Source organism: Bufo bufo, chromosome 2, assembly GCF_905171765.1.
Source record: "Bufo bufo chromosome 2, aBufBuf1.1, whole genome shotgun sequence".
Lineage (NCBI taxonomy): Eukaryota > Metazoa > Chordata > Amphibia > Anura > Bufonidae > Bufo > Bufo bufo.
Genome location: NC_053390.1, coordinates 187806486 through 187828909, shown reverse-complemented (window position 1 = coordinate 187828909; position 22424 = coordinate 187806486). Strand labels below are relative to the sequence as shown.

The 22424-nt window shown below is 44.6% G+C and overlaps 1 protein-coding gene across 3 annotated transcripts in view; it reads right to left on the bottom strand.

Moving 5' to 3' along the window:
- Window positions 1-22424, bottom strand: part of GRAMD2B (GRAM domain containing 2B) — a 214966-nt gene that overhangs the window by 43354 nt on the left and 149188 nt on the right. The gene's annotated exons all lie outside the window — the stretch shown is intronic.

Genomic DNA, 22424 nt, shown 5'->3' with positions numbered 1-22424 from the left:
AATTTCCGCTAACTTGTGCCAAAAAAAAATAAAAATCTTCTATGAACTCGCCATGCCCCTCAAAAGTGATCTTTATAGCGCCGCAACGATTTTATGGTGTTTTTTCAGTGATCAGAAAAAATATATATTTCTGTCACTGCGGTGGGGAGGACTGAATGCAAGTGTGCGCACAAGATCAGGCCTGATCGGGCGAACACTGCGTTTTTTTGTAGAGCCTATAGAACAAGTTCTATTCTTGTCCGCCATTGCGGACAAGAAAAGGCATTTTCTATATAGTTGTGGCAATGTGCGGATCTGCAAAATGCACATTGCCGGTGTCAGTGTTATGCGGATCTGCGGTGTCAGTGTTTTGCGGATCCGCAAAACACATACGGACGTCTGAATGGAGCCTTACGGGGGGGTGATCAGGGAGTCTAATATGGGCTGATCAGGGGTTAATAAGTGACAAGGGGGGGGTGTAGTGTAGTGGTGTTTGGTGCTACTTACAGAGCTGCCTATGTCCTCTGGTGGTTGATCCAAGCAAAAGGGACCACCAGAGGACCAGGTAGCAGGTATATTAGACGCTGTTAACAAAACAGCATCTAATACTTTTTTGGGGTAAAAAATAAATAAAAAATAAATAAAATAAAAAGAATCGCATCTACAGCCTGCCAGCGAATGATCGCTGCTGGCAGGCTGTAGATCCACTCGTTTACCTCCCGATCCTGTGAACGGAAATCTCGCGTCTCGCGAGATGACGCGCCGATGCATCTAGGAGGAAAAGATCGACCGCCCGCAGGACGCATCCCTGCATTAGGCGGTCCTGAGGTGGTTAAAAGCAGAGAAATAGAAATTTTGAAAATTGCTAATTTTTCTACATTTTTGGTAAATTTGGGATTTTTTCATAAATAAAAAGGTGAAATATTGACAAAAATTTTGGACTGTCATGAAGCACAATATGTCACGAGAACACAATCTGAGAACGGCTTGGAAAAAGTAAAAGTGCTCCAAAGTTACCACAAAGTGATACACGTCAGATTTTTGAAAAATAGCTTGGTCACAAAGGAGCAAAATGGCCCGGTCATTAAGAGGTTAATATGTCACCATATTAAGAAGACTTTCCCACACCTACTTTGCTTAAAATGCCCAGAGCTGAACATAGTTTAGTTCAGCAGTACTGCTGGATAAAAACTTTGTACAATTCTATTGCTATCCGACATCTAGGCATAGGTGTTACAATTGGGAGTTCTCTACAATCCAAGCTAATGGGGGGAAGAAGAGAAAAAAAAAAAAATCTCTCTCAGGATTCAAAAATTCGCGATCAACACTCCTCCTAAAGTCAGAGATATTGCAGCCTTCTCATTGCCCCACAAGCAAGAAGCAGTGAGGGATCATGGGTACTGATGAAGAAAAAAAAAAAAAAAAAAAAACTAGAATATTCACTATTACGAAGATATAGCACTATATTCTAGAAATACGCAAATTCTCAAAGTGCTAATATTCGCGATAAAAAGTCGCAATACGAATATTCACGCTCAACACTAGAAAAGGGGCGCAGCATGGGCGAGGAACCGGCTGGTCTGCCTCATTTATCATTTTCTACGCCTGTTTGGCATAGAAAAAGGACTTAAATCTATACCAGCAAGGGAGCTGAGGTAGAGTTAAGCTTGTTGCACAGCCAGCGCCTGTACATAACTTAGGCACATCAAGCTCCAGCGCAGGGTTAAGACTGGCATCTAAAACACTGGTCTTGATAAATGACCCCATTTGTTTCTATTGTCCTTTAAATATCACTGAAAACACCAACAGTTCTTTAAGAACACAACTAGTGTTGAGCGAAGTGCGATTTGGGTGCTTTATCCGAAGTCACTTCGTTCAAAACTTTGAAATAATGCAGTATGGAGATCAAATGTATGGGCTCCGATGAGCCGAAGTTAGTTATTTGCGAAGTGGCGCGTGACTTGGTTGGATAACTTCGGTAGTTGATTTTTCAAGTGGAAAACCACTTTAAAACTTGAAACCTAACTGTAAACTCTAATACCTCTGAACCAAAGGTTCAAGTTTTAAAGTTGTTTTCCACTGCAAATTGTGGTTTGCAATGCATGGGAACCGACCCTGTGAATCTCGTATTGCGTCAGCGACCCTGACCTATTCTAACAGTCTCCCTGCAGCACAATTGCTCACCTAGCCAAGTGACAGAAATAACGCCTACACTTAGGTATACAAGATATTGAATAAAGGTTACGTTTTATTTATTTAGGGCCATATTTCCTCTCTGTACATGAGCATCCGTTGGTAGAGAGTAATCCCATGCTAAGGGTCCATTCACACAACCGTAGGCAGTCAATGCCTGTATTGCGGACCACAAACAGCAGTTCCGCCGCATATAGGCACCGGCTGTGTAAATCTCGTATCACAGATGCCTGTGGACTTCTTAATCTGTGCCTCCGTACCACAAAAAGATTGCTCCATGTGGGAGATGTAGGAACTTAATAATTATTAACTAAGTGCAAAGTTATGATCCTGAGCCAACTCCATAGGGAAGTATTATATAACTGAAGTATTTTCAGCCTCCGTTACTTTTGCCAGTTAGATCATGTGACCTCTGATGAAAAACTCTGTCCATATAGCAGACACTGAGATCCAGGGTTCACATGATCCGAGTACTCAAAGTAACAGGGGCTGAAGGTACATTAATAAGCAATGAGTAAGTTTAAAGGAAGTCTTTCATCTAAAATCACCATTATAGAACACCAACATCGGGATCTCCACTACATTCCCCATATTAGAATGCTAACTTCCATATTGCTGTCCATCGCCATTTTCTCATATTTTATTCAATATGTTGATTAGCTTCTGAAGGTGCCAAGGGGTGGCGTTCATGCGGCCAGTGCCCAGGCCCCTCATCGCTTTTCATACGAAACCCCTCACTTTTCACCCATCTGGCCCTCCCTAGATTCTTCTGATTACGTCCTCCTCTTAGTGAGAAATTCAGTGCCATTAAACAGATTCGCTGCGCCTGTGCACTTCATTCCCCATTATGGAATAAGCACAAGGCCGGCTAGATCGGGATGTAAATGCTCATTAAACGCTCTTGTGCCTCTGCCCATAATGGAGAATGAAGTGCGCAGGCGCGGCAAATCTGTTGAATGGCGCTTGTGACAGACTATCCTTCGCAATGCTCAAGTTAGAACTTTAAGAGCTTGTGCACAAGACCGTAGCATGTTTTGCAGTGTTTTAAGATCTGCAAAAAACAGATACCCGACGTGTGCATTCTGTATTTAGCGGAACGTCAGACCCATAATAGAACAGTCCTATCCTTGTCCGTAATGCGGACAAGAATAGGACAGGTTCTAGATTTTTGCAGATGCCAAGAAACAGACAAACTGATGCGGGCAGCACATATCTTTTGCAGCCCCATTGAAGTGAACGGGTCTTCATCTTAGCCTCAAAAAATGCGTTTGTGTGCATAAGCCCTATGAATAATCATTTCATCCTGGTTTTGTAGTAAAAAGAAACATCTTTCCTAAATGAAGTGGATTACAAAAATGGCACTCTGCTAGTGTTACCCTTATAAGTATACAGCAGAACCAACTATGTAGCTGGTTTGTTAGGATGCAGCCATATTGGAAGGTTACTTGACTACCATATGATGATCAGATTGTGAAAATGTGCCATTTGTTAACAAAAACCTAATAAGATTAGTGGTCGGCAGAAGGGCTTTAACATTCTCAGTATACAGAGCTCAGATTTACTTTGCTGCAGACAAAAACATTTGCAAAACAAAACGAAAAAACTCAGACATTCGGAAATGTATTTGGCCCAATCAACAAAGAACCCCCTTCATCCTCCCACTGCAGGGCCCGGTCATGAGTAGTAGCATGACTTGAATCATGATCCAGCCTGCTTCTAATAGCCCACCACAGTCGGCCTCTGTACAGAGTGTGTGGTACAGACAGTACGTGCTTCCATCCCATGCTCGTATGTTGTGCTTGTAAATGTAGGCAAGTACATTGATGACTCAATGTGCAGTACATACCATGTTAATAACGTTATACAACAGTCAGTGTAGGCCCTTAATTAGAACATTCGCTTTCATGTTACGCTAACTGTATTACAGTCCTTAATGAGGTGCACTACCAGATTAAAGCAAAAAGATTGAGGATAAACCCTATATTCTCATATAGAGGTAAGGACATTTCTCCAAAATCACCATTTTTATATCTGATATTTCAGATCTGAAGGATATATCTTAAAAGGGGTTCTCCAAGATTTTGTAAAATCAGGCAGGAAGCAGTGTAAAATTACAGAGACAGACGTGCTTTTCTCTGCTTATTCTAGTGAACATGGGGTTAATAGCACTGGGTCCCCAACTGATTAAAACGTTTGATGTTGCCATGATGTATAAAGTGTTTTTTTTTTAGTTCAGCAAACCTAAAAAATAAAATAAAAAAAAAGTTCCATCTTGTGAGGATGCAGAAGTCACCTCATCATTTAATGAAGGTGTTCCATAAAAGGAACGTACAGCAGTTAGTAATACACACACCTTGATATGGCAGTCAACCAACCAGATTTCACAATAGATAACAGAAGCTCTGGGACACGAAATAATGCTAATCCACTGTCATATCCTGGCAATAACTCCTAAAGATATGTAGGATTACACACATTTCCCAGCATTGTGTATTATTAAAGTGACACGCGTCAATAACAATACCAGGTTAGAACACCAGAGAGATTGCATGTTCACTCAAGATTAAATGGGACCTCATCTTGAATTACAGACGGAAAACAGGAAAGTATATTTGCCAACAGAGACAAACGTTAATGACGTTACAGCAACAACTAGTACTAGAGGCGCTTACATTCATACAAAACATGCCAAGAAGCTTTAGCTCTCACCATTTCCAGTGCTGTCAGCTTAGGCTACTTTCACACTGGCATTTTGGCTTTCCGTTTGTGAGATCCGTTCAGGGCTCTCACAAGCGGTCCGAAACGGACCAGTTTTTCCCTAATGCATTCTGAATGGAAAAGGATCCGCTCAGAATGCCTCAGTTTGTCTCCATTCCGCTTTGGAGGCAGACACCAAAACGCTGCTTGCAGCGTTTTGGTGTCAGTCTGACGAAACTGAGACAAACGGATCCGTTTTCACTGACACAATAGAAAACGGATCCGTCCTCGATTGACTTTCAATGGTGTTGAAGACGGATCCATCTTGGCTATGTTAAAGATAACACAAACGGATCCATTCTGAACGGATGCAGACGGTTGTATTATCTTAACGGAAGCATTTGTGCAGATCCATGATGGATCCGCACCAAACGAGAGTGTGAAAGTAGCCTTAGGCGAATGGGGCCTTCCGGACTGTAGCAGATTTCAGGGGAAGGAAGAAACCGGACATGACAACGGATCTTATTCTATGGGGGAGATTTAACAATTTTCCACCATAAGAGTGGTGCAACTTTTCTAACCGGTATAAAAAGGGGGCAAGGCCTCCTATTGGCCCAGACTGTACTATAATTTGTCAGAAAATTGTATAGATATGAATTTTTGGCACACTGAGTGCCAGAAATGCACTCAATTATAAGGAGTTATCCAAGACAAAAAAAAAGGCCCTCAGTAGTAGCATGACTTGAATCATGATCCAGCCTGCTTCTAATAGCCCACCACAGTCGGCCTCTGTACAGCTTGTGTGGTACAGACAGTACGTGCTTCCATCCCATGCTCGTATGTTGTGCTTGTAAATGTAGGCAAGTACATTGACTCAATGTGCAGTACATACCATGTTAATAACGTTATACAACAGTCAGTGTAGGCCCTTAATTAGAACATTCGCTTTCATGTTACGCTAACTGTATTACAGTCCTTAATGAGGTGCACTACCAGATTAAAAGCAAAAAGATTGAGGATAAACCCTATATTCTCATATAGAGGTAAGGACATTTCTCCAAAATCACCATTTTTATATCTGATATTTCAGGAAAAAAAAGAACATGTAAAAAACAAATAAAAGCAGCCAAACTAGAGACCGAGAGATTAATTGCCAAAGAGAGTAAAACTAACCCTAAAATGTTCTTCAATTATATAAATGTTAAAAAGTATAAATCTGAAGGTGTCGGCCCTTTAAAGAGTAATGAGGGGGGAGTTGCAGAGAGTGACGAGGAGAAAGCAAAGCTGTTAAATAATTTTTTCTCCAGTGTATTCACTGAGGAAAATAAACTGTCAGATGAAATGCTGAATGTTGAAATAAATTCGCCATTAAAAGTGTCCTGTCTGACCCAGGAAGAAGTACAACAGCGACTTAAAAAGATCAAAATAGACAAATCGCCAGGACCGGATGGCATAATTCCCTTAGGATACGGGGGTGTATGTAATGTCATAGCCAGACCCTTATTTCTGATATCTGCGGACTCTATACTGACAGGGAATGTCCCACAGGATTGGCGCATGGCAAATGTGGTGCCAATATTCAAAAAGGGTCCAAAAACAGAGCCTGGAAACTATAGGCCGGTAAGTTTAACATCTGTTGTGGGTAAACTGTTTGAAGGTTTTCTGAGAGATGCTATCTTAGAGCATCTCAACGGAAATAAGCAAATAACGGCATATCAGCATGGCTTCGTGAGGGATGGGTCATGCCAAACTAATTTAATCAGTTTCTATAAGGAGGTAAGTTCTAGACTTGACAGCGGCGAATAAATGGATGTCGTATATCTGGACTTCTCCAAAGCATTTGACACTGTACCACATAAAAGGTTAGTATATAAAATGAGAATGCTCGGACTGGGAGAAAACGTCTGTAAGTGGGTAAGTAACTGGCTCAATGATAGAAAACAGAGGGTGGTTATTAACGGTACATACTCAGATTGGGTCACTGTCACTAGTGGAGTACCCCAGGGGTCAGTATTGGGCCCTATTCTCTTCAATATATTTATTAATGATCTTGTAGAAGGCTTGCATAGTAAAATATCAATTTTCGCAGAAGACCCTAAACTGTGTAAAGTAATTAACACTGAAGAGGACAGTATACTACTACAGACGGATCTGGATAGATTGGAGGCTTGGGCGGAGAAGTGGCAGATGAGGTTTAACACTGACAAATGTAAAGTTATGCACATGGGAAGGAATAATGCAAGTCACCCGTACATACTAAATGGTAAAACATTCGGTAACACTGACATCGAAAAGGATCTAGGAATTCTAATAAACAGCAAACTAAGCTGCAAAAAACAGTGTCAGGCAGCTGCTGCCAAGGCCAACAAGATAATGGGTTGCATCAAAAGGGGCATAGATGCCCGTGATGAGAACATATTCCTACCACTTTACAAATCATTAGTCAGACCACACATGGAGTACTGTGTACAGTTCTGGGCTCCAGTGAACAAGGCAGACATAGCAGAGCTGGAGAGGGTCCAGAGGAGGGAAACTAAAGTAATAACTGGAATGGGGCAACTACAGTACCCTGAAAGATTATCAAAATTAGGGTTATTCACGTTAGAAAAAAGACGACTGAGGGGAGATCTAATTACTATGTATAAATATATCAGGGGTCAGTACAGAGATCTATCCCATCATCTATTTATCCTCAGGACTGTGACGAGGGGACATCCTCTGCGTTTGGAGGAAAGAAGGTTTGTACACAAACATAGAAGAGGATTCTTTACGGTAAGAGCAGTGAGACTATGGAACTCTCTGCCTGAGGAGGTGGTGATGGCGAGTACAATAAAGGAATTCAAGAGGGGCCTGGATGTATTTCTGGAGTGTAATAATATTACAGGCTATAGCTACTAGAGAGGGGTCGTTGATCCAGGGAGTTATTCTGATTGCCTGATTGGAGTCGGGAAGGAATTTTTTATTCCCCTAAAGTGAGGAAAATTGGCTTCTACCTCAGTTTTTTTTTGCCTTCCTCTGGATCAACTCGCAGGATAACAGGCCGAACTGGATGGACAAATGTCTTTTTTCGGCCTTATGTACTATGTTACTATGTTACAATATCCCCTCACACTGCATATACTTACCTGGCTCCCCGCTCCGCTCCTGGTCCCCGCACCGTCCTTGCTGCTTCTCCCCGTGCGTGAATGAAAACATCCAATGTCCGGGGTGGAGCGGCCAATGGCAGGCGGTGATGGGGACGATGAGCCTCGCGGGTGACATAGGCTCATCCCAGTCACCGCCTGCCATTGGCTGCTCCACCTCGGACGTTTTCATCCGCGCACGGGGAGAAGCAGCAGTGGCGGTGCGGGGAGCTAGGTAAGTAGATTGTGTGAGGGACATTTTGTAGTCCTGGATAACCCCTTTAATGGTATTTCAGTTACATTAAGATATACAATAACTGTTAGATTGAACTTGAATGGGGCTGAACTGCAACTAGGCCATGTGACTGATGTATAGCGATTTCACTGGCCTAGAAAGAGGCTGCAGCGCTCTAGGCCTCTAACAGCTGATCGGCAGGGTTCCCCGGGGTTGCAGCCCCACAGATCTGATACTGATGACCTACCCTGAGGAGAAAAGTCAAATCTTTTCGCGGATAACCCCTTTAATCACATCACGCTTCAGCACATAGGGAGCACCAGTCTTGATAAATCTCTCCCTGTGTTCTTGTGGGAGATGGGCCTCTGCCCTATCCACTCTTGAACCTACTAAAATATTTATTTACACAGATGCTCCAGTTTGTAACAGTTAGGCCTCCTAGTCGTGAAATGCACGAACACCGACCATGGGGCAGCCGCAGCAGATCGCAGACCCATTCACTTTAATGGGTCCGCGATCCTGCCATTCCGCAAAAAGACAGAACATGTCCCATCTTTTTGCGGAACAGAAGTACGGTATGAAACACCACGGAAGCACTCAGTTAGTGCTTCAGTTCCGCATCTCCGGACCCATTGAAGTGAATGGGTCCGCATCCGTGATGCGGAATGCCCACGGAACGGCACCCGTGTATTGCAGATCCGCAAATGCGGTCCACAATACGGCAATGGGGCGCACGCGTTCGTGTGCAGGAGGTCTAAGGCTACATTCAGACAACAGTGAAACATCAGTTGTCAGAGCCAATTAAAGTCTATGGGGCTATTAACATGGTTGTTTTTTTATGGCCAGCGAGTAGTAGGCATCAAAACATAGGATATCCAATATTAAAGGCTTTTTTTTGTTGTTGTTAAAGCATCCCAAAATGGTGGTTATGGTTGTTAAAAATAGACAGAAAATGGATGCACAAATGGTTGAAAAATGTCCATGGAAAACTGACAGCATGTCCGTTTTTACTGGACATTATTTTCTCACCATCTTAAATGTAGCCCAAGACCAGATTCACATGTTCTGACTGCAGCCAGTTTTGCAGGTAATGCCTTGGTGGGTGCAGTTTTCAAAGTGACAGGTAATGGTTACATGATTCTGCCAGGAACAGCCCAGTTTTACCTCCAAAACTAAAATGCCATTGACATGGCTGTTGATGGTCCTGCAAAATCATATGGCCATTATCCATCACTTTGAAAACCGCACCTACTGCATGCAGCCACTGTTGTGTGTCCACATCTTAAAAGGGTTGTCTCATCTTGCTGTTAGTAAAGTGGGAGGAGACACAGTCCTGACCACAAGCTGACTGGGAAATGGCTGGCGCTCACTGTTTCAGTACCTCCCATTGCGGTGCTTGAGAGTTACAGAAACAGCAAAGCACAGCAAGCAATGTTTTTTCTGAGTTAGAGAAGCAGCATTGCTTGCTGTGGTATGCTATTTCTGTAGCTCCGAGCGCTCTGCATTTCCTAGTCAGCTTGTGGTCAGGACTGTCTCATCCCGCCTTAGTAACACAGAGATGAGACAACCCCTTTAAAGAGCACTCCAGGTATTGAAATCTTGCTTTCTGCATCAGATCTCAAAACACTGAACATGGGGGAATGGGTGGGTGGGTGTGTGTGTGTTATTAAGATTAAACCCGGTCATATACATTTAGAATACTGTAGACGTCAGTCTTATCTTTGTTTCTCTCCCAATTCCCTCCATACACACGCATAGACACCTCTTGCGGGAGGCTCATCTCCCCAAGAACAAAAAGGATGATCACATTGCTAGGTCCAGCAACAATATATAGTACCTACTGGCCAATAAAAATTGATGGTTAAGGCCTCTTGCACATGGCCGTTGAGTGCCCGTATTGCGGCCCGCATACGGCGTGTCCACAATACACGGGTACCCGGCCCATGTCCATTCACTTAAATGTGTCCGCAATCACGGAGATGCGGAACCCCACGGAAGCACTATGGAGCGCTTCCGTGGCGTTTGTCCGTGCCTCTGCACCACAAAAAGATAGAACTTGTTCTATTTTTTTGCAGTGTGGACGGATCACGGACCCATTCAACTTGAGTGGGTCTCAATCTGTCCCGGCCGCTGCCTGTGCATTGGGGACCACAAATTGTGGTCCCCAATGCACGGAACGGACCCACAACGGCTGTGCGCAAGAGACCTAAGAGAGAAGGTTTTTATATCTAACTCGTAGCCCTGTTGTACCTTCATCTGCCTCAGGTCATACAGGACTTTGTCTCCCTTCATTATGCAAGAATCCAACAAAAAAAATTAAAATAATTGTGGCTGCTCCATCACATTCTGTATAAAAAGGAGTTAGCCCAAGTAAACTATATTCCTCAACACAAACTTCAACACCAAGAAGGGAATGTCATGGAATTATATGCACACGCCTAGGCATGCTATCAGTGAGGTTATTAATGGTTGTCTGAGGAATGTTCTGCCATGCTGAATGCACTTGGGCATCAAGATCCCTTTGCAGTTGCCGACCAATGGCATCTTAGATGGGCTGTGCACCATGATGAAAAAAATAAATAAATTAGATAAATAGATAGATAGATAGATAGAGATAGAGATATATATATATATATATATATCTATCCAGAAAAACGGGCGGCACTCCAAGAGGTAAAAGAAAGAAAGTGAACCTTTATTCACCCAAGTGGTGCAACGTTTCGGCTCTACACTTGAGCCTTTTTCAAGCGCTTTCAAGGCTTGAAAAAGGCTCAAGTGTAGAGCCGAAACGTTGCACCACTTGGGTGAATAAAAGGTTCACTTTCTTTCTTTTACCTCTTGGAGTGCCGCCCGTTTTTCTGGACCTACACATTGGGGTAAGAAGCCTATTCCCCTTGGGACGTGCACCCTAACCTCAACTGATTTTGTACCAGTGCCGCCTTTTTTCCTTGGTGTGTATATATATATATATATATATATATATATATATATATATATATATATATATATATAAAAAAAAAATTAAATCACAGAAACTCTTGTTTATGAATTAGAGCAGTGATGCCCAACCTACGGCCTGCGAAGCAGTGTCATGCGGCCCGTGCAGTGACCGGACTTTATCAGCGCAGGGTGCGCTGTGAACGGCACAGGCAGCAAAGCGATGCTGCCTGTGCCTGCAATCTCCCCGCCCAGCGCCGCCTCCTAGTTAATTTATTCACTGCACTTGCCTCTGTGAAATTGAAGAGAAGCGCCGTAATCTCGCACAGGCATCGAAGTGCGCATGCACAGTCTTCCTGACCTCTGCCAGTGTGCCTGTGCGAGATTACGGCGCTTCTCTTCAATTTCACAGAGGCAAGTGCAGTAAATAAATTAGCTAGGAAGCGGCTCTGCGTGGGGGGGGGGGGGGGATATCTGGACGACACTGAAGGGGGGGCAGGATCTGTGGACGACACTGAAGGGGGGATGTTGGGGTGGGAGGTCCAATAGATATGTGGGGGTGGCCCATAATTTTTTTTTTGCTATGGGGCCCAGTCATTTCTAGCTACGCCCCTGATTGTTAAGATTGGGCAGGCACTTGAGCGATAGAGCGCCCTGCTGTAGGAGAAGCCGGCGGGAGATGAAAGGAGGGGCCAGCTCATGGAGGCGTCGGGCACACGGCGCAAGCATGGCGGTGAAGGATCTGACTGAAGCCTAAAGACCAGACATCAAGGTAGACCTGCAGAAGAAGGTGACAGCGTAGAATGTGATGTATACATGTGTGTAATGTATGTAGTGCAGTGTGTGATCATCACATACATTACACACATGTATACATCACATGCCCCCTCACAGTAATAATGCCAAGATATGTGCCCTCTTCACAGACTTAATGCTCACACATGCCCCCTCACAGTAGTTATGCCCAGATATTTGCCCTCTTCACAGTAGTAATGCTCACACGTGCCCCCTCATAGCGTTCGCATTTCTTTCTGGCAAAGCTACCTGGTTCCGGCCCGCAAAATTTATACCAAGTCTAGTGCGGCCCTCAGACGAAAAATGGTTGGGCACCACTGAATTAGAGGATTCTGTGGCAGTACAATTGATTCTACCTGTGACACCAGGAATGGTTTGTAATATACTGGATGTTTTGCCTTATGGGTAACGCAGTGCAATCTAGCCCCAATATCAGGACTAAATGTTTACTCTTTATACTTATTAGGAGGCGTAGATTTAAGCTTACACATATTGGCCTAGTGTTTATTGACCAAATTATTGCTCCATCTATACAGCCACTTGCTGTTTTACTAGCCCCAATGAACCCTGTGAATAAAACGAGGGGGAAATGGGTCATCCCACATTACATTTTTTTGGTTTCGTGCAGAAAAAAAAAAAAAAAAATTGCTTTTGCGCCTCACACGCCACAGATTGGTGCCTAGGGCTTAAATATTTGCTAATTCACAGATCTTAGCGACACCTGCTATTTTCTCAATTTTCTTATGGATTGTCCTTCTTGGTGTTGGAATGTCATTGTTGAGAAATTGCAGACTACAGTCCACATCAGTCCCATAGAAGTGACTAGAGCAGTGGACAAAACAGGCACAAGCACTCTATTCAGACAGGGGACTTGTGATAGTTTTGAGGAATCATTTTCTCCTCAGCTTCTAGAGAAAAGAGAGGGACATTTATCCAATATACAATATTCTAGACATGCACTAGTGTTGAGCAAGCATGCTCGGCCGAATACCAGTTCGGCTCGAGCATCACCATGCTCAGCACATGGCGGTACTCAGCAGAGTACCGCATGTGCTCGAGCGCAATGCTCGAGTCACCTTACCGCATGTTTCACGGCTCCTAAACAGCCAATAAACGTGCAGGTAAGTACTGCCCTCACTCTAACGCCATAGCCATGCTGGCTACTGGCATTAGTGATTGGCTGGCAAGAACGCATCATTGGGTGCTATATAGCACCCGATGACGCGTGTTCGGCTCATTCTAAGTCAGGGAGAGCGTAGGGAGTGTAATTGAATTTAATTTTTCTGCAAAAACATTTCATAGACCCAAAAGTCCTTGTAAGGACTATTGTGTGTGACAGCAGCAATATATATTTAACGCATCCTGTGCAAAATACTGTGTAATAGGCTGCTGCGGACAGTTAAATTATCCGCACCACATCTCTTGTACAAATTGTGCACATCCCTAAAATATCAGTGACATCCAGTGCAGTTTTTACGTACACACTGCGAACTGTGACATTACCTGTCCTCTATAACGTTTCCTCAAATACCTTTGTAAAAAAAATTTGCACACACACACACTTCCAAATCATACGCTACTGTACGTGTAACATACTGCTCGCCTTCTTTTTAAATGATATACAGTTATGCTTGAAAGTAAGGGACGGGGAAGTGGCCGTGATGCTGATGGTGCACGCAGAGGCCGTGGCACTGGGCGTGGTAAAACTGTGCCTGCTGCCAGAGCACAAGAAAAAAAAAATCAAATCATCCAAGAAACCTAGCTTCATGTCTCAGTTTGCAGGACGGTGCAGGACACCACTCTTTAAGTCAGACCAGTGCGACCAGGTGGTCTGTTGAATTGCAGCAGATAATGCTTTGTCGTTTAAGCACCACCCTGTCATCCGCCAAGTCCAGTCTCAGTAGCCAGAAGTCTGGTCAACACAATTCTCACCCTGATCCTCCTTCCTCCCACCATTTACAGTCTGGCGAAACAAGTGATCCCACACTCGGAACTTCCAAGTATCTCTTTTCATTGCCATTACTCGATTTGGCCCTCTTGCCAAGCACGCTTGAAGAGGGACATGACATCTTTTGCCCCGATTCCCAACCTCTTGAACATCCACAGTCACAAGAACATGACTGTGGGGAACGGAAATTAGCGTTTAATGAGGTGGATGATGAGACAGTTGCCAATTACTGTCTCAAGAGGGTGATGAAGAGAATGAGACACAGTTGTCAATCACTGAGGTTGTGGTTAGGTCAACAAAATCAGGAGGATGATCAGAGTGAGGAAGTGGAAGAGGAGGTGGTGGAAGAGGAGGTGGTGGACGATGAGGTCACTGACCCAACCTGGGAAGGTGGCAAGCGACGACAGTAGTATAGAGGGGGAGGGATCTGTAGCACCGCAACAGACTGAAAGAGGCAGTGGGGTGGAAAAAGGGAGAAGGTGGGCCACACCACACAGTCCCGCAACTGTTCGATGGAGCAACCCCTTGCGGAAATCTCCGTTGCCAAGTGGTAGATGTTCCGCAGTATGGCGCTTTATTGGAGGAAAGTGCGGACGACAAAAGAATAGTAGTTTGCAACCTGTGCCATACGAATATGAGCCGGGGTGTGAACACTAGCAACCTCACCACCACCAGCATGATCCACCACATGGCATCCAAGCACAGTCACAAGTGGGACGAACGCCTGGGTCCACAATGTGTGTCTGCGGGTCACACCACTGCCTCCCCTTTCACTATGTTGCGTGCTGACCAATCCCCTGTTGAAGGCGCAGGCCCGGATGCATCCTGCCCTACACCTGGACCTTCACAAGCACCATCAGTGACCACATCCACTCCCGTGTCCCAGCGCAGCGTACAAATGTCCTTATCCCAGGCATTTGAACGCAAAACGCAAATACCCAGCCACCCACCCACAGGCCATAGCACTAAATGCGCAACTTTCCAAACTACTGGCCCTGGAAATGTTGCCATTTAGGCTTGTGGACACTGAGGCCTTCCACAGCCTGATGTCGGCCGCCGTCTCTCGTTACGCAGTCCCCAGCCGCCATTATTTTCACGGTGTGCCGTGCCAGCTTTACACCAACATGTGTCCCGTAACATCACACGTGCCCTGACCAACGCAGTTACTGGGAAGATCCACTTAACATTTCACTGACGGCACACTGGGTGAACGTTGTGGAGGCCGGGAGCGAGTCGTACCCTGGGATGGCACAGGTGCTACCGAAGCCAAGGATTGCGGGCCCTACTTCCATCAGTATTTCTGCCACCACCTACATTAGTGGCTGCAACCCCCCTTATCTCCTCCTCCACTTCTACCTCTGAATTCTCATCTTGCAGCACCAGCAAGCCATCAGTCAGTAGCTGGAAGCAGTGTAGCACTGCAGTGGGGAAGCGGCATAAGGCCGTGCTGAAGCCGATATAATTAGGAGACAAACAGCACACCGCCGCAGCGCTGTGGTAGGGGATAAGAGACCAGACTGAGATGTGGCTCTTGCCACTCAACCTAGAACCAGGCATGGTTGTGTCCGATAATGGCCGTAACCTGGTGGTGGCTTTGGAGCTCGGCAAGCTCAGACACATCCCATGCCTAGCCTACATGATCAAACTTGTGGTTGCCTGAGCTACTAATGAAGGTGCGCCGCGTTTGTGCACATTCCCGCAAGTCACCGACAGCTTTAGTGCTTGAATTGGCCAGCTCACCAGCTGTTGTGCTGGAACTCCACGTTCCACATGTTGAATGTTGGCCAGGCTTTGTGAGCAGCAGAGGGCAGTAGTGGAATACCAGCTGCAACATGGTAGTCACCTTTTCAGTCAGTTTCCGCTCTTTACAAGCGATGAGTGGGCATTGATGTCTGACCTCGAGGTTTTACGCAACTTTGAGGAATCAACAGATGGTGATCGGCGATAATGCTATTATCAGTGTAACCATTCCACTTCTGGGTCTACTCAAACGCTCATTGCTCACAATTAAGGATGATGCTTTGCATGTGGAAGAGGTGGAAATGGGGTAAGACATTACACAGGGTGATAGCCAGACCACCCTCAGTTCGTCTTCTCAGCGCAAATATGATGATACAAGGGGAACACACAGCAGTCCCAACAAAGGCAAGGCAACACTCTCCAAAGCCTGGGGCAGTTTCATGACACCCCGCCAGCACCCTCACCCTGCTGTGTGGCCTAGTGTCACAAGGAGGGAAAAATTTTGGAAGATGGTGAAGGAGTAAGCAGCAGATCATGTCAGCTTCCTTAATTATCCCTCAGTGCCTTACAACTACTGGGTGTCCAAGCTGGACACGTGGCACGAACTGGCGCTCTACGCCTTGGAGGTGCTGGTCATCCGTCATAGTCATCATCTAACTTGGATTTGTATACAGTATTGTAGTTTCAATAAATAGTGATTCACTGACCACAATATAGAGCTATAATTAATATCTCTCTCAATATGACTAATGAATGTGGTTAATTTACCAATATTAGTGAGGAACAGAAGTATTTGAACACCCTTTGATTTTGCAAGTTCTCCCACTTAGAAGTAATGGAGGTGTCTGAAATTCACATTATAGGTGCATTCCCAAGGAAGGAAGTCACATTGTATGACTTTTAAAGAATTTATTTGTCTTGCACTGCTGAACATAAGTATCTGAACACTTGAGAAAATAAGTGTTAATATTTGATATAGAAGGCTTTGTTTGCAATTACAGAGGTCAAACGTTTCCTGTAGTTCTTGACCAGGTTTGCACACACTGCAACAGGGATTTTGGCCCACTCCTCCAAACAGATCTCCTCTAGAACTGTCAGGTTTCGGGGCTGTTGCTGAGCATCACAGAGTTTCAGCTCCCTCTGAAGATGTTCTATTGGATTTAGGTCTGGAGACTGGCTAGGCCACTCCAGAACCTTGATATGCTTCTTACGGAGCCACTCCATGGTTATCCTGGCTGTGTGCTTTGGGTTGTTTTCATGTTGGAAGACCCAGCCACGACCCATCTTCAATGCTCTGACTGATGGAAGGAGGTTGTTGCTAGCTTGGGCGGGACTAAGCTCCATTCAAGTTTACAGAGCTTAGCCTCGCCCACGCTAGTTGATACTATTCGTGACATCACTGGGCCAGCGGTAAACAGCGAGAAGGCCGCGGAGCAGCTGGAGCGCCGCTGCCTTCTCAAACAGCTGATCGCCGGTGGTCCCGGGTGTCGGACCCCCGCCTATCATTTTGGCGGCTCGGATGCAGACCTATTCATTTCAATGGGGCCGCTAAAGATGCGGACAGCACTCCGTATGCTGTCCTCATCCGTGGCTCCGTTCCGCGGCCCCGCAAAAAAACAAAAAAAAACAAAAACGTCCTATTCTTGTCCGCGCTTTGTGGACAATAGGCATTTATATTGCCGGCGCCTTCCGTTTTTTGCAGATCCGCGGACCGCAAAAAACGGTACGGTCGTGTGCATGAGGTCTTATATTGCGCATATGGATAATGAGTTTTTTTTTCCGTTCAGCCTCCGGGCTAAAAAAAATAAAAAATAAAAATGAACGGCACAGATTTCTTAATTCGCATCGATCAATGTGGATGAAAAATTCTCTCCCAAAAAATGTGAAAAAAAAAAAAAAAAGGACATAGGAGTGCTTGCGAAGGGGAAAGGACATAGGAGTGCTTGCGAAGTAAAGCTGCGATCGCTAATAAAGATCCAAAAAGCTCAAAAGTGATCTTTATAGCGCCGCAGCGATTTTACGGCGTTTTTGCAGTGATCAGAAAAAAATAAGATTGTCACTGCGGTGGGGTGGACTGAACGCAAGTGTGCGCACAAGATCAGGCCTGATCGGGCGAACACTGCGTTTTTTGTAGAGCCTAAGGTGACCCTAATGTACTGATATAGATCTGATTGCAATCAGTCTTGATCACTTACAGATGCTATATATAGTACTAGTGCTGATTAGCGACAGCGATGACGCTAATCAGTGACTGCGGTGCGGTGGGCTGGGCGCTAACTACCTAACAAGTAGCTAACTATCTGGCGGGGATAAGGGACCCTTAGGTCCCATACAGACGTCCGCAATTCTGTTCCGCATTTTGCGGAACGGAATTGCGGACCCATTCATTTCTATGGGGACAGACTTTGTCACGCTCGGATCCGGAATTGCGGATCTGCACTTCCGGGTCCGCAAAAATATAGAACATGTCCTAGTCTTGTCCGCAATTGCGGACAAGAAAATACATTTTCTATATAGTTCTGGCAATGTGCGGATCCGCAAAATGCGGAAAGCACATTGCCGGTGTCAGTGTTTTGCGGAACCTCAAAACACATACGGACGTCTGAATGGAGCCTTACAGGGGGGTGATCAGGGGTTAATAAGTGACAGGGGTGTGGGTGTGTTTGCTACTTACAGATCTGCCTGTGTCCTGTGGTGGTTGATCCAAGCAAAAGGGACCACCAGAGGACCAGGTAGCAGGTATATCAGACGCTGTTAACAAAACACCGTTTAATATACCTTTCTGATGCGATTTTTTAAACATCTACAGCCTGCCAGCGAATAATCAGCGCTTGCAGGCTGTAGATCAACTTGTGAACTGCGCAATCCTGTGAGTGCGCGTTCACAGGAAATCTCGGGTCTCACAAGATGACGCCAATAGGCGTCGCTGAGCCCTGAGAGCGCAGCTGCACTGACGCCTATCGGCGCTACGTGTGCGCCAAGTGGTTAAAATGACTTGTTGCCCTATTAGCTAGCGTTTGGTGTCCCCAACAGCCTGTCCCTGCTCCACACAGCAACCTCTCCCTACACTGGCAAACCACCTAATGTAAAATGGCAGCCAGATCAGGTTTATTTATAAGGTAGGGGGTATGTCCATGTGCTGAAATGTCTCAATTGTCTGTTCTGTACCACCTGATGGATGTGTCATGGGTCAAAGTTCTTCATAATGTAAAAGAATATGGCGGGCACAAATTTCTCCATATGTTCGCATGTTTGGCGAATTCGCGAACGCACAAAGTTCACCGCGAAACGACCGCCGGGCGAACCGCAAGGCCATCTCTACTTGGGATGCAACTAATCCTTTTTCCTCCAAACACGACGAGTGAAGTTTAGACCAAAAAGTTCTACTTTTGTCTCATCTGACCACATTACTTTCTCCCATGCCTCCTCTGTATAATCCAGATGGTCGTTGGCAAACTTCAGACAGGCCTGAACATGTGATGACTTGAGCAGGTGAACCTTCCATGCAATGCATGATTTGAAACCATGACGGCGTAGTGTTCTACCGACAGTGACCTTTGAAACTGTGGTCCCAGCTCTCTTCAGGTCATTGACCAGCTCCACCCTTGTAGTTCTTAGCCGATTCCTCACCTTTCTTATCAGTGATACCCCACGAGGCGAGATGTTGCATGGAGCCCCAGTCCGAGGGAGACTGACAGTAGTCTTTAGCCTCTATTTTATAACAATTGCGCCAACAGTTGATCTATTTTCACCAAGCTGCTTGGCAATTGCCCCGTAGACCTTTTCAGCCTTGTGGAGGTCCATAATTTTGTATCTAGTGTCTGTTGACAGTTCTTTGGTCTTGCCCACGGTAGTAGCTGGCGTCTGACTGTGGGGTGGACAGGGGTCTTTAAAGAACTCAGACAAGTGCTACTAAGTTAGATTAATGAGTGGAGTAGAGGTGGACTTAAGGCACAGTAACAGGTCTTTGAGAACCAGAATTCTTGCTGTTTCTCAGGTGTTGAAATACTTCTGTTCAGCAGTGCAAGACAAATTATTATTATTTTTTTATAAAAACACACATACAATGTGATTCCTGAATATTTATTTTATTTTATTCTGTCTCAGAGCGGGAATGCACCTACAGTGTGAATTTCAGACCCCTCTATGATTTCTAAGTGGGAGAACTTGCAAAATCGCCGGGTGTTAAAATACTTCTGTTCCTCACTGTATATTCAATACTTGATTTGGCATACAAAGTTGGTAATTTTCAGTAAATAAGGAGTGAGTCACTCAAACCGCAATATAAGGAAACGCATATAAATCCTGGTGTATTGAGTTCACGTTTATATTCAATTCAAAAGTTCTCCTCTGTCAGACCTTCCTTTAATAAAGACATAATGATCCGTATATTCAATTCACCGTTGGTATAATGTAAACCACCTCTATATCCCACATAATGGGGACAAGGTAATCCATATATTATATTAATATATTTGAAATACATTAATGTAATCACTGTTCTTGAAGTAGTTCCAAATGAAGAGTGCATGTCTATAATATTGTATATTTTTGAAGTGATAGGGTAGATCATACAGAGCACCTTCTTTTCAGATTAAACTGGGTGGTGACCCAACTAATATATAGATAGATTTATCCAATATGCTACGTTTAATGGAGGTAAATATGTTGCAAGTGATGCCCCTTGCAACATATATTCAGCCCCACCACTTTCAGAAGGAGAGTGAAATGTAGGCGAGGATTTCAGATTAGTCTTTAAGTCTCATTTATGATACGACGGACTTAAAGCCTCATTCAAAGTGTTTTGGTCAGCGATTTCCATCAGTGACTGAGCCAAAACCAGGACTGGAGCCTCCACAGAGAGATAAGGTATAAGGGAAACATCTGCACTTAGAGCTACACCTGGTTTTAGCTCAAAATCACTGATGGAAGTCACTGACGTGTGAATGAGGCTTAAAACAGACACCAAAACCACCACAAATAAATTCCCAACTAATTAACATAGCACTACATGAAGCACCATATGCAGAGCCCTGGAAGTTACTTAAAATTGTCACATGCAAAAAAAATATATATATATATATATATAAATCTGATTAACCATGGATCCTTTACAAAGTGAAGGTCCTAATGTGAATAGATGACAACTTCAAATAGTAGAGCAAAGCAGGAACAACATCCAGCTTTCAAATTCTTCTTTATTAAGACCAAAACCAGCAGCATTTCAATCCATAACAGTCAGTTCTTTGTCAAGCTCAGTGTGACCATAGTTAAACGAACAGCATCCAATTACACTGCTTACCCATGCAGTGGCCAGGTACGGGTGGATAATATTCTGCATTTGTCATGACGCCAATTGCAGCATGCGCAGGGTACTATCCCAGGGCCCTTCCAAGGTGTGGTGTAATGGCCTACAATGTCCAAGTAGTTTTGTGGTAGGTCTATAGTTTTGTGGTGTCAGTGTCTCCTAGCTCACGTGCAATAAATTTGAGTGTAGTGATAGGAAAAATAGAGGAACTTTGCAGAATAAATTATGTCCAGACCTTTAGATGAAGTTCAAACGTTGCTTTACTTGAAATAACTTGCATCCAAACAGAATACAGCTTTGGTCTCTTGGTCCCAGCAGGTTTTGGCAAGGATTGGCAGGAATGAGGACTTCTGCTTTAAATGTGGAGCTTGCAGGATAAATGTCTGCTTGGTAGCTCTGTAACTGTGGCAGGATTAGCTTCTGTTTGTTTCTGGTACCTTCTGCTGTGTGGAGACAGCCTAGCTGAGGAGTAACTGGCTTCTCCTAGGCACTGGAATTATCTCACAGATGGATTCTCAGGGGATGCTTTCTTCCTGGATCTTTGGAGTTTGCCTGTAGTTTCTGCTTTCCTCATACTGCAGAGCTGAAGGTGTTCAGACTGGGTATATGGCCAAGTCTCAGCCGAGACTAGGTCCTTTCTGTCTTCCCTATGCAGGGGGTAAACTTTCTGGTTCTAACAGTTTTTTCCCTCCCTTGCTGCAGGAAGACGGACTAGCCCAACTCTCTCTAGAAGGGAGGGGGCAGAATAGAAACAGGATTGTTCCACTCTGAACTGCCATAACGTTAAGACTATCTCTGCCAATGATGCTGCCACCTGCTGGTAACCAGGCTAATTACATGATCCATTACAGTTTTATATGTACATTTGTGGAGGACATGAGCAAAATCATATCCGATGACAGTATAAAGGCTCTTAGGAGATCGTAGCGGGGAAGAGGCATGTATAACACAACTCTGGGGTGTTGCACCCAATTAGCCATTTATCAAAGCATCAAACATTAAAGTGACCCTCTGGTTAAAAATAAAATAAAAACAATAACTGGGGATTGAACAGAACATTTCCATGGTGTCCTCTTTTTCATTTTTTTTTTTTTATTGCAGATTAGCCAATTCTCGGGCTCCTCTTCTGTCATCCAAGATGGCCGCACTGCTTCTCGAACTATCTGGTGCACACTGTCCATCAGCAGTCCAAGACTTCTACATCCAGCCCTGTTCACTTGACTAGTCTGTCCAATGCTAAAGCAGCAGTAGGACACTGGTGACAGATGAGGAGCCTGGGAACCAGCAGATCTGCAGCTAAAAATAAGTCACCAGATTCATTCCTATGGTTCGAAAAAACAAAACAAAAAACACCACATTAACTGGGGAGTCACTTTAACATACGGTACTTGTATCTAAATATTGCAATTCTTGTGCACGTACAAAACATACCCCTTCTATTTGTGTCATACACCAGCACACACAATGCAG